A 12,144-nucleotide genomic window follows, 5' to 3' on the forward strand; every position below is an offset into this window, starting at 1 on the left:
TTATCGACAGACTGCGTCCTGTCCTCCTAATCACTGCAGATGTGATAACTGAATTATCCGTCTCCTCTGATCTTTCCATCTGATAGAAAAACTACACTTCCTTCTCTCCGGGGCACAATTCAACTCCAGTGAACTGCCACCATTTCCCAGGCTCACATCTGCACCGCAGCTCTGATCCTATCTTCACAGTACAGCAGGAGGAACAGGAGAGATCACATCGAGTCAATTGCCTGTCATGATACATTGGTTAAGAGCCAGCCGTGAAGACCACTGCTTGTAATGTATGTCATGGCTCATAAGCAGCACACATTTGAATCTGAGCTCCACAGTGGTAAACGGTCAGAGGAGATCAAAGTAGTGAGCAAGAAAGCCATAAACACGCTTTCAAGTCTTTAACGTCATCATTTAAAAATCAAATAAAAACAGCTTTTACATGGTAAATGAGTAGATGAGTAGATTTCACCAATAACCACCTTATTAGCAACGATTTTTAGGATATCCGATGAATAAAATGAAAGCAGTTAGGTGATGTATGGTTCAATAACGGGCAATTTTTCTGAAGACGCGGTTGCAGCGTGGGACCTGTTTTCCTACAACTGAGTCAAAGAACGCAGTCATGGCATCTGAAAGTGATTAAAACTAAGCAAGTTAAAATAATATGAGAGTATCTATGTATACTCTTGCTGTGTAGTACTCCACTTTGCTGGTGCACACTGTTCAGAGAGACACAACTGTCTGTGGATGAGACAAAGTTTACAGAGCTGCTGTGTTCTGCTCTTTATCAGAGGTGCATAAGTTCATAAGACATACATTTGCCAAAACAAGTACTAAGTCCTCATCCTTTAAGCCTCTTCTCTTGTAAGACCAACACAAGCAGTTTGAAAACGATCTAATGAGGCATGAATCGGACATTTGTGTGGCTTATTATCGACATAAATGTTAACGTCCCCACTTCTGCTAAAGTGCGGCACACGGCACCTTCGCTACACTTTTAAATGGAACACATCCTGGAAAGTGGGAGACAGTCCCAGAAAAAAATACAAAGTGCAGGGAGTGTTAGACATCTGTAGAAAAGCCAAGCTAAGGAGGCCACACAGGCAACCGACAGCGGACACCACAATCCACAATGAAAATATGAACTGAAGGTCACTGTATGGACTGTCAAAGACATACATAATATCATCTTTTTTTATTCACAAAATTATTTTTTCCAACAAAGTTGGACTCTTAAGTCTTGAAATCTTGGCATTTGGCCTGAATAGTATGTTGTATCTTTGTCCAAAGCAACTTACAATTTATTCACTGCACATACACACACCTCAGCACTTCCACAGTTCACCGTCTTACTCAACAACACTTTCAGATGCGGAAAGGAGGTGATGTGGATTGAACTACGAGTCCTGTGATTAGAGGCATACCTGCTTTACAAACCGTGTTACATCGAGTGTTTGGCTGCTTTTGATGTTTAGATCTAAAATAGGGGTGTAACAGTAGCTGTGTTCAGTTCGGTGTGAGACTTCTGTTTAATACGGACAGAGATACAAATGGACCAGTGTCAGAAGTCAATTTAGTTCTGTTAACTGCTGTCTCTGCCATATGCACGGCAGTAACCTACAACCTCTCAGCTCACTGTGTGGGTTCGTCAACAGGCTGCCGTGTGGAGCTGATTTTGTGTGGAAATTACTCCGCTATGATAAACTCTTTTGAAATCGTTGCACAGCACACGTGAGATCATACAGTTCAGTATTGCAATGAATCCGTACTGACGTTTCTATTACCTTTTTTTTTTTTTTCCGTTATTGATTATATGCCAGCATCTAATTGCCTGAATGTTTTTCCAAAAAATGAATGACAAATTATAATTATGTTATGGATTTTTTCCAATTTTCTCTCTTTTACCAAAAACATACAGAAACACGACTCCAAAACCAAACAACATGTGACGTGACTTTTGTCAACCATCACACCTGCCCTCAATTTATTAAGTGATTCTTTCATTCAGAGAAAAAACTTTTTTTTTTTTCTTTTGTAAATTCATTGCAGGGTATAAAAGCATTTTGTGAAGATCCGTCAATATGAGGAACTACAGGAAACCTATAAAAGAGTTCTATAAAACACCAGAAGGACTTGTGAACCATTTTCTGTCAGTGTTGTTCTCATGGTAGGTCAGTTTGTGCCACTACCTTGAGATCCAGACTTTTACTTTATTGAATCTTATTCTGCTCAGCCTGATAAAAATGCCACTGTTGTGTAACAGGAAAATTGATTATTGCCACGTAGCCCTCCACCTCTTTCCTCCCCTTCAAAAGAGAGATGCAAAATGATAACAGATAGCCAGTTAATGAAGCATGAATGATTAAAGAGCCCCACAGCGAGAGGTTGTCAAACACTGCAGACAGCAAAGCGGTTTTTTTTTTTATTTTATTTTTTTTATCTAAGTCGTTCTCTGTTCACTTTCACTTTCAGCTGGGGGGGACAGAGAGAGAAACAGACAGGGAGGGAGATGTTGTGCCACGGGGTGAACTTGAAGGAGACCAGACTAATTTGCATAACTAAGATAAACAAAAACAATACGGGGCAGCAATAAAAAAAAAAAAAAGGTTTATCTCACCATGAACTCTCAAGTAGGAGGGTTAGAGCACAAATAAGAGCTTGTTAATTGTACTGGCATATTTAAAAAGGCCTTGGCAGTGACCTGCTCTAATATGAACTCACAATAGCCTCTTTTCAGTCTAATGCCAGCTCATTAGACCCAACATTAAACTCCCCCACAATGCTCACCTCAAACACACCTACAGTGACTCAGCTTTGCAACTCGGCAACTTCCCCTTTTATTTCATGTCTCTCCATGCAATCCTCCAGCTCTCCCTCCTCCCTTTGATCAGGAAACCTCAGTAAACAGGGGCAGGATTTACATCAGTGGCAGCAAGCTGCTCTCATCACTTTGCTGTGCCAAAGCTTTTTCTATCAGCGAAGCATTTGAGGCACCCAACATGGAGGACAATTCCATCAGCTCTTATGGTGCAGCTTTTCTGTCAGCCAGACTATGACTGCATCTCAGAGCTAGTAAATAATCCCTAAGTGCTCCTTATTTGACCCTAGATTGATTCAGGGGAAATAAATCATACTGCTGTGCGCACGGAAAGTGAAACGCTATAACGACAGTGTGAAAACTGTCTGTTGTAGCTTAGTGAGTTAGTTTATGCCAACAAATCAAAAGTGATAAACAATAAAACATAAATCAAACGTTAAAACTATAAATTACAAGATCCTGCTTTGTACACTTTTTATGGAAATATTTGTATCCCCCTTTGATGTATGAAGCTTTTCAAATAACAGTTCCTCTCATGCGCTACATCAAACTGTCGTTCTGTTTATACAGTATGTAATGTGGGTGTAATTTAAAGCCTCTTTAATTTCCTCTACATTAAGGATCTTATTCACTTTGAAAACTAATCAAATATACAGTTTTTCAGATATTCTTCACAAGCCAAACTCCTAATTTGTCTCTGTAAACAAGTCAGTCGCTCTGCTTTTGGAAAAAAAAAAAATTCCCTTTTTGCTTTAAGTGGTTTTTTTGTGGTTTTTTTATGTTTCAGTACCAAATTATGTATCTAATCATTCTATTTACAACTGATTTAGAGTCAGGTGAACGCACAAAGAAATATGGACATTAATATGTACACCACATATTTGTTGTAGTATCGAGTCATTTTCTTCCTTCTATGTGTTCACAATTCCTAAGTGGTAAACACTTAAAAGTGATACAACACGTACGCTGTGTCACCTGAGCAACATTATCCATACAAGATACCATCCAAGACTTCTGAGACTACTCGTGCTGCGGGCAAACGCAGGGCAGCACTGTGACATGCACGAAGCACAGTGACGATATAAACTTCATGAGTAAGCATTTCAAGTTCCATCACTTGATCAACATCAGCACCAGAGTTACACATGTTTTTGTGACCTCTGGTCCAGGCAGGTTATAGCTTCCCTTCTGCTTTGATACAAGATACAATGCTGCGCTGCGTTCGAGCGCAACAGGAGCAGTCGGGAACATTTTGATTGCCACTCATATGTCAGTCATATTGAAAGAATCTCGAAAAGAAGATTTTGGTCATTTCAACATATCGGTCTTCTCATATAAACACTGTACGTGCACGGCTACTGTTCGATAAAGAATGTTCAGAATGTGTTCTTAGCGGAGCAGATGGTTGCAATTGTGCCAGCGCTAACTAGCACCGAGCGATTATGTGAGATGATAAGTTGCTTCTCAGTTGAAAGCCTATCATTAGGGCTTTAATTAAAGCAGTAGCCGGGGCGGGTGACGTGTCTGCCGCAGATTCCTGGTACCCATGGGGAGAGAGGGGCGTCTCGCACTCACTCTCTTTCTGTCAGAGCCACGTGGTGCACATGTGTGCCACATGAATCTCTTTTTCCTTTTGTGCGAGGAGCCTGGTATACACAGACTCGGCAGCTCACGCACACACAGATGGCAGCGTCTAAGACTGGGGGCAACCAGTGTCGCCTTGTGTGGTCCAATGTCTAGACTAAGTGCGTGCCCTGTGGCGTTTATAAAGGGGATGGCTGGGAAGAGGGCAACGAAGAGTCCTTTGAATTAAAGCAGCTTTTCACTGTTGTTTGGACACAAGAGCCTCTCGAACTCATTTCAAACGTGTCTGTGCAATACTGTGTCCAAAACTGCAACTTCATAGTGACAGAATGTGTTTTCATGGAGCAGAGACGTTCAGTGACAATGATCTTCCATTGATTGTCCATCTGCAGTTCTGCCATTGCTGCTTGTCACCCAAAAAGACAATTTTCAGAACAAAAATGAAGTAAGTGCTCCGCTGTGCATCTTACCCACGTATAAACACAGGAAACAAAAGAAATACCATGTGTACAAAGGACAAGTGGATAGTCTGGGCTCTGTGTGATTGGCCTAGTTTGGGGGAATGCAGATGGGTTAATAAAACATGGCAGGGAGTAGATGTTATACCCTAGACCTGTTTGAAGAGAAAGACAAAGCCGCCTTTTGACATGTTGAATGTTTTGCCTTAAATGTACTATAGACCACCACACAATCCTGCATAAACAAAATCAAACCACTAAGTTATTGCTTCAAATATTTCCTTGTCTTAGATGTACCTTTGCTGATTGTACACTTCAGCTAGGACTCTATTCATAGCGAAAGATGTAAGTTTTTTCTTATGTTAATTTCATGAAATGTGGATTTAACACCTTCAAATTAAACTTGGCAGAAAAAATGTAACATTAATCTCCAAAGTCAAATGATAAAAAAAAGTGTCACTGTAAAAACTGTGTTTGAAAAGAAAAGAAAAAAAAAAAAAAGCCATGTATCTTAAACTGTTTCAGAGATGACTTAATTCTGACCTTCACTGTCTTCTTTTCTTTCTCTGTGTCTTACTGTTTAATAGCGGCACTTTGAAAGCACCAGACATTTGCCAGCATCCTTATTAAAGGAATATACAGCTAAATTGAATGCCACCAACACCATTAAACTGCAGGCATTGTATGAAATATCAGTCATCATCATTGAGAACAAGTTGATTTGAATGCTCCTGAGTGTTTGTTATTCAAAGCTGTCCTTGCTACTGCAGATTTTAAAGTTTGATAATTTTTTTAATTTTTTCCTCGGGAATTTTTAAATTTTTACTTTTCAAGGATGCTTTGCTCTTCTTTACCTACATTAAAAAATAATCTGTTCCTATAATAGATGAGGAAAAAAAGGTAATAAATTATATTAGTGTATTTTTCTGATAATAAAAACATGGTGGACCTGATTTTTTTGGTTTTTTTTGTTTCCGTTAAACCCTGGGATAATTTCTTAATAGCCTGTTTCTGTATTTTATGAACCTGTAGAATGTGATCCCTGAAAACTCCATCACAGTAAGTTCTAACACAAGTGAACCCGATCCCTTAATGCAACAAAGTTTGACTGATGGATGTCATTTCAGACAACTCGGGCGTGTTTGGGTTGAACAGAGCGGGCTATCCAAACACCTCGAGCTGTTTGAATTAATGTTGTACAGCACAATAACCACCAGAAGAAAATGAAGATGGATGAGCCGGCTATGAAAAACATTCCTCAGTCAAAGGTCACACATCATCCCACAAGCAGCCTCCAACTCTGTCAACCCGCAATCCAGCACGCTAGACTCAATACGAATATTATCCTGTCTATGTCAATGCTGTCGAGATTCAACCGGTACGGCCAGACTGTACAGGAAAAGTCCGTGTCAGACAAAATATCTAGGATGTAAATCCAGTTGTATGTAATTACAGTCGAGATCAGCATCTGTGCCGTTCACCCTGCTGCTCCTGGACTGAAACCTCAGAATCATCTTGTCCCTTATTAGCTTTGCATTACATTACATTCAAGGGAAGGTCAAGCCAACGTGTGTAGACTTGTTCTGCTCTCTTCCTCGACACGTGGAATTAATTCTTCACAAGAGCAGCAAAGTCGCAATTTCCTTTTTCTCCTCCTGCTGCTCCTCTTTTTTCTATCTGCCTCCTCCCCCTCAGTATCTTTCTCTATGACCCTCGCTAATGCAGTATAGAAAATTCATGCCAGAAGCCTGATGATATGAAGCCCAGAAATGTCCCTCTGCGTATGATTGTTTTCCAAATGGACATGATATTACTGTGATTTCCGAGCTTTTAGCAAAGCGTTTCATATTTACGAAGCACTTTCAGGTCTAAATGAATAAATATTGTTCAATTCTGCATGAAAGTTGCTGCTGCGGACTATTACTGCAAATCACAGTAGCTCGGACGGCATCATTCAAAAGAATGGTTATTGTACAGTGAGCACAGACTCAACATAGTTGAAAGGCGGTTTCTCCTTTGAAGCGTATGGGCTGTGTGCTTCTGTACCTGTTTTTCTATACTGATTTCCCTTAAAGGATTTTATGAAAACCATATTTTCTGTAGCAAAGATGGGACCATTAAAGTATTTCTTGATAGTCAAAGCCTCACATATTTTCCCTTGGAGCTCCACAAACAAAGATAAAACTAAATTATTCATATGCTACATCTGTATTGAAGGTGTATAATCCTATAAAACGCTCGGTTTGCTCTCTAAACCGGCTAAAATTGTTTTGTCAGCGCAGCCAGGTTTGGACAAGAAGTGCCTACGTCTGCTTATACAGCTCCACCCGGCGAAGAGTTCCCCTCTTAAACAAAACAAACACTCCCCCATGTGTCTGTTCATCATCACAGAATGCCTCTCCATCACAAGAATGGGAAGCACATCATGGGCTGCTTGAGTTATGACCTACAGTGTGAATACAGAAAAAGACGGCATTCTGCAATGGATATTCAATGGAAAGAACTAATAATCAGATGGAGACTGTTTTGCTGACACATCTGCAGCGGGTTACGACGCTGCCAACTGGCAGCCATGACGATGATGACATATTGACAGAGGCTCCACAGGGATGCTCCCGGCTCCATCACTTTGCCGAGCTCAGGGCAAGAGAGTTCTGCTTTGGGGTTTCATCGGGGGAAATTCAGACGGGGTTGATGACGCCTGCGGGTCTGCTGGATGAGGATGGATGAGGACATTTGGCTGTCAGTAGTGAGGAGGCCTATCTGGCTCCATCAGAAGTCCACGTGGAATTGAGAAAACGCAAGGGGCCCGGTCTCAGTAGGCAAATGCAGCCTTCCTCCTATGCATTTCTCATCATCCTCATCTTTCACAGGATGGAATCTGGGGTATTTTCACATATCCGGGAATTACTCTATAATGCCAGAATGCTTATATTTGTGACAGAAATTAATCTTACTTAAACCGTCGATTGCTACTTTAGCGCAGAAGGTGCTCGCTAACCCGAACTGAACCTAAAGTGTCTTCAACGAATCATACCTCGTTTTTGTTTTTTTCAGCGCAGGTAGGTGCAAATGGAAGTGCCGAGGGAGCCACTTCAGATGATTGGGGAGAACTTATAAGAGCCCTTTGTGAGACAGTCATTGATTTCGCTGTCTTTCTCTGCCCGTCTGTGTTGCTCAGGGCCTTCAGGCGGCTGTCGGTATCCCACAACAAACACACGATGGGGGGCGAGCAAGCCACAACCCAAATCCACAGGGTGCTTTATCAATCAATATGACCTTCTACAGTACTGATCCTTCTCTTCACTTTTCACCCTCCAGCGTCTTGAGCTGCACAGCCTGCACTGCCCACTGGGTAATGCAGACTCTTAGCACCCACAGAGCTGATGCAATCTGCGCTCATTATCTGTGTGTCCTTTAGAAAGATAGCAGCGGGTTAACATAATGATATAAAGTACTCTGGCTTGTCTGCAGGATTCAGCACAGCCAGGAGTACAGTATATTTGCAACCCACTGGCATGACACTGAGTTGTTAAGTCACTCCTTCGTGAACCATTAAAATCTGTCCTAGAAAATCTTAGGAAGAGGGCGAAAGAAGAAATGGATTTAATAAACGAATACGGCCGTCTGGGGAATTCAAGCCCGGAATGTTTTCATTTTCTCCGACTGAGGACCGGTCTGCTAATTGGGTTAAGTGGGCTCAGCGAGGAAGTTGTCAAGCTTCAGGGGTTTTTATTTGGGCCTAGCCGTCAAATCACAGCCCAGGGCAGTGACCCTCACGGTGATGCCCCCGCGAGGCCCTTTAAGGTACAGCTGTCTGATGAGTCAGTCCAGAAGCCAGATTTTTCCCAGAAAAGCCCCGGTTCTGAGGTGATAGGGTGACACGAGGCAAGAGGCCACACAGCTTGGCATGATGGGAGTTTTACTGCTCCGTGCTGATCGGCTTAGTGGTTGCCAAGGAGGAGCAGCAGCCACATTTGGTCCGTCACTCTCCTTTCACAGGACAAAAAAAACAAAAACAAGCTGATGATAGGACCGTGGACTAAATACACTCTGGACATCCATGTACAAGGATAAACACACCTGTATGCAGCCACACATTTAGACACTCTGTGAGACTAATGTGTTCTCCTGGAAGTCGTCATTTTCGGGTTTTGAATATTGAAACTGTCTGATATTCGTGTATTTGATCTATATTCATAGACTTTATTCAAAACATGCTTTTAAAAAAAGCTGCGGCTGATTATATTACATTCAATTGCTGGAAAGTGTTTGTGTACGAGTTTGGAAAATTCAATGAGTCAAAGGTAATTTTATCCTCGCAAATCTTTGGCACTTCCGAGGCCACCCTACCAGCCCAGATGTTCAGATTTTACCAGATGCTGTCCACCTGCTGGGGTGAGGACACTGACTTATGACCAGCTGGTCAGAGTGACTCTTTCTGTCCCCGGCTGCCTCACAGGGAGAGAGAGCAGCTGAGGTAGAAAACAGACACAGCTGCTAATGACATACAAATGAACAGCAACTGATGACAAGGCGATACAGTGGGTGTGTTTGCAGCAGTGCATGTGATCACTGTAATACACAAGACTAAAGGTAGTCAGCATATCTGACTCTTCGCTGACTCAAACATCGATGTGAAGTTAGTCCTGTGTTTTACTGTAAATTGATTCACTTTCTCTCATAACTGAAAAATACTAATTACATTTTTAAAATGGATGATGGACGTGGCAGGTGCACAACAACTTAATTCACCTGTGTCTCAACAGGATTTACAGCACAGGAACTTTTAAAGCCAAGAGCACAATAACTACTGATATATTCACCCGTAGCTCAACAACGCAGGATCAGGTACACTCATGTAAAGTCAATACGTCAACAAAACACACCACAAATAAGAGATTTAAATTTAAGACACCACTGATAACACAACAAAGCCCGAAAATAAGTTCACAGCAAACACAAGCAGACATAGTAAGCCAAAAATAAATATTAAATAGTCTTACCTTGTGTCTTATTTTTTTGTTCCTGGCTCTGCCTCTTCCGAAATCCATAAAGTAAAATGGATTCATCACTTCGCTCTCACTTTCTGAGACAAAGTGCCTTCCTGCGTCAGCCGAGTCCTCAGTTCATGTTTAATCCTGGACAGGAAGGTAATTGAGCTCGTCCTCGTAATTACCGGCGAGCAGAGTCCCAACCAGCCGCAGCTCCGCGTCAACATTTGGAAGATCGCATTGCAGGCTGTAATCTGGATTTATTCGAAGCAGTCCTTTTGGGTTTGTGTCATCTTCAGCCTTAATTAATGATATGAGGTCAAATAAATTCATCCCTCAGCTGTCATTTAGGTCAGATGCAGATGTCAGGACTTGGGCCTGCTCTGTTACTGACGCAGGGGACTCAGGTTTTACACAGAAAAACACGATAAACAAACTGCACAAGTGGCTGCAGACCTCCAGTAAGATCAGTAACCTGCACTCCTTCCAAGCAAAGACCTCGCGTCTCTTTCAGCGTTGGCTGGCGTTTGAATTCTTGCACAGACATGCGCAGTTGTGGAGGGCATGCACAGCAACATGTGACCTCACCTGTGACCCATCTCTAGTTTAAAAAAAAACTTAAATGTCCCCCTCTATGAATTCGTCTGTATATTGATCTAATGGGAATGTACATAAGTAGCCGACACATCTTCTTCTTACTTGAGAAAGGCTTAGCATTATAATGTCTACAAGAGGAGAGCCTATAAACTATTCAAAATAGATTTTATGTTCATGTAAGGAACCTTAGGCCTGTTTAACTTTCCTACAAATAACTAGTTACTAACATTCAAAAACATTTAAAGGATCATACAGTCGTGATACACCTGCCACAACAAAATGCAGCTTATCCGGCATGCATTATTTCAAAAAGGTTCCCCTCAATAGGCAGAACTTTGAGCATTTCACATATCCCATCCTGCCGTGCAAAGCTGGATGGCCATATATGCTGTTGTTTGGCTTTTCGGCCCATGATTCAGGGGCCTCATTCAGACAGATCAGGGGTGGATAACAACATAATGGGGTCTTCATGAATGGATAAACACTTATGATAGCTTCTCTCTTGTGACATCTTCAACGTGAATATTTTTTTCAGTATGCTTTTTGGGACTCCTTGACAATGTGACAAGCATTGCTAAGTTAATAGCAGTGACTACACTCAGTGGCTCTGGGGTCATCCTGAGCCCCTGGGACCCTGAGCCCCTGGGACCTGTAGGCCCCTTCAGTGGTCCGCTTTTACAAAATGCAAGCTCGTGTCCATTCAAATATGCATGTATACCTGTCCATACATGGAAAATATCAAGGACTGTTGACAGGCTTGGACGACAGTTTCCAGGTGAAGATAAACACTATGTTTGTGCAGTTAGACACAGAGAGCACAGGAGAGAATACATCTCACAGGCATTTTTATTGCAGGGTGGAACACTGAGGATGACAATGACTGGTAGTTAACATGTTTGATATCTAAACAAAGGGAGCAACACATAAATTATAATAATTGACTAAATACTGAAAATGTATCAACTAAGTATGCAGGATGGGTTTAACTTAAAATACAACAGGAATGAAGAACTATACTTAACGGCTGTATTTTAGCAGTCAAGCAATTGTCAACAATGAAGCTCGGCATCACTGCTGTAGGTCAGAGAAAATAGGGTCATATCTGAATTTCATCCCTTTTTATAAGCTACTAATCAACCTGCCTACTCCAGGTTTCTCCTCACGTCTCCACTTGCAGGTCAAAGTTAACCCTCTCCATGCCACACATGTATGTGGGAATGAGAGCGTGTCTGCGTGTGCTGTGTGTGTGTATGCCCATCTAAACGCAGCCACGGCGGCGGTGGTGGTGGCTTCCAGGGGAATTGAAATTAATGAGTGTAATCAGAAGCAAACAGCGAGCCAGGCAAGGGCAATTAATACAAGCAAAGCGAGCAGTGCTGCTGGTTTGCTCGGCCAGGCATGGCTGGAGCTGAAGAGATGGAGGATTAAGATGCAACCACAGACAAACTCCACAGCTTTTCCACACGCAGCAGATGTCCACGGAGGGAAGGCGCTGGGAGCCTGGCATCGGCACACATCCGCCAACCGGCCACTTGGTCAGCCCGGCCCAATACAAGCTGACAACCTCCTGGCAGCGTTCAGATAACACCATCTTCTCTGTTTAGTTTGAGAGCCAAGGGAAGGAACTCATGGGGGCTCCTGCGCTGCATACGAAAGGGACTCATTGCAAAGCTGCACAGTGGAGCCACTATGTGTGAAA

The sequence above is a fragment of the Embiotoca jacksoni genome, unplaced genomic scaffold, assembly GCF_022577435.1.
Source record: "Embiotoca jacksoni isolate LCO1_2020_lvr unplaced genomic scaffold, fEmbJac1.0.p SCAF_2, whole genome shotgun sequence".
In the NCBI taxonomy this organism is placed as follows: domain Eukaryota; kingdom Metazoa; phylum Chordata; class Actinopteri; family Embiotocidae; genus Embiotoca; species Embiotoca jacksoni.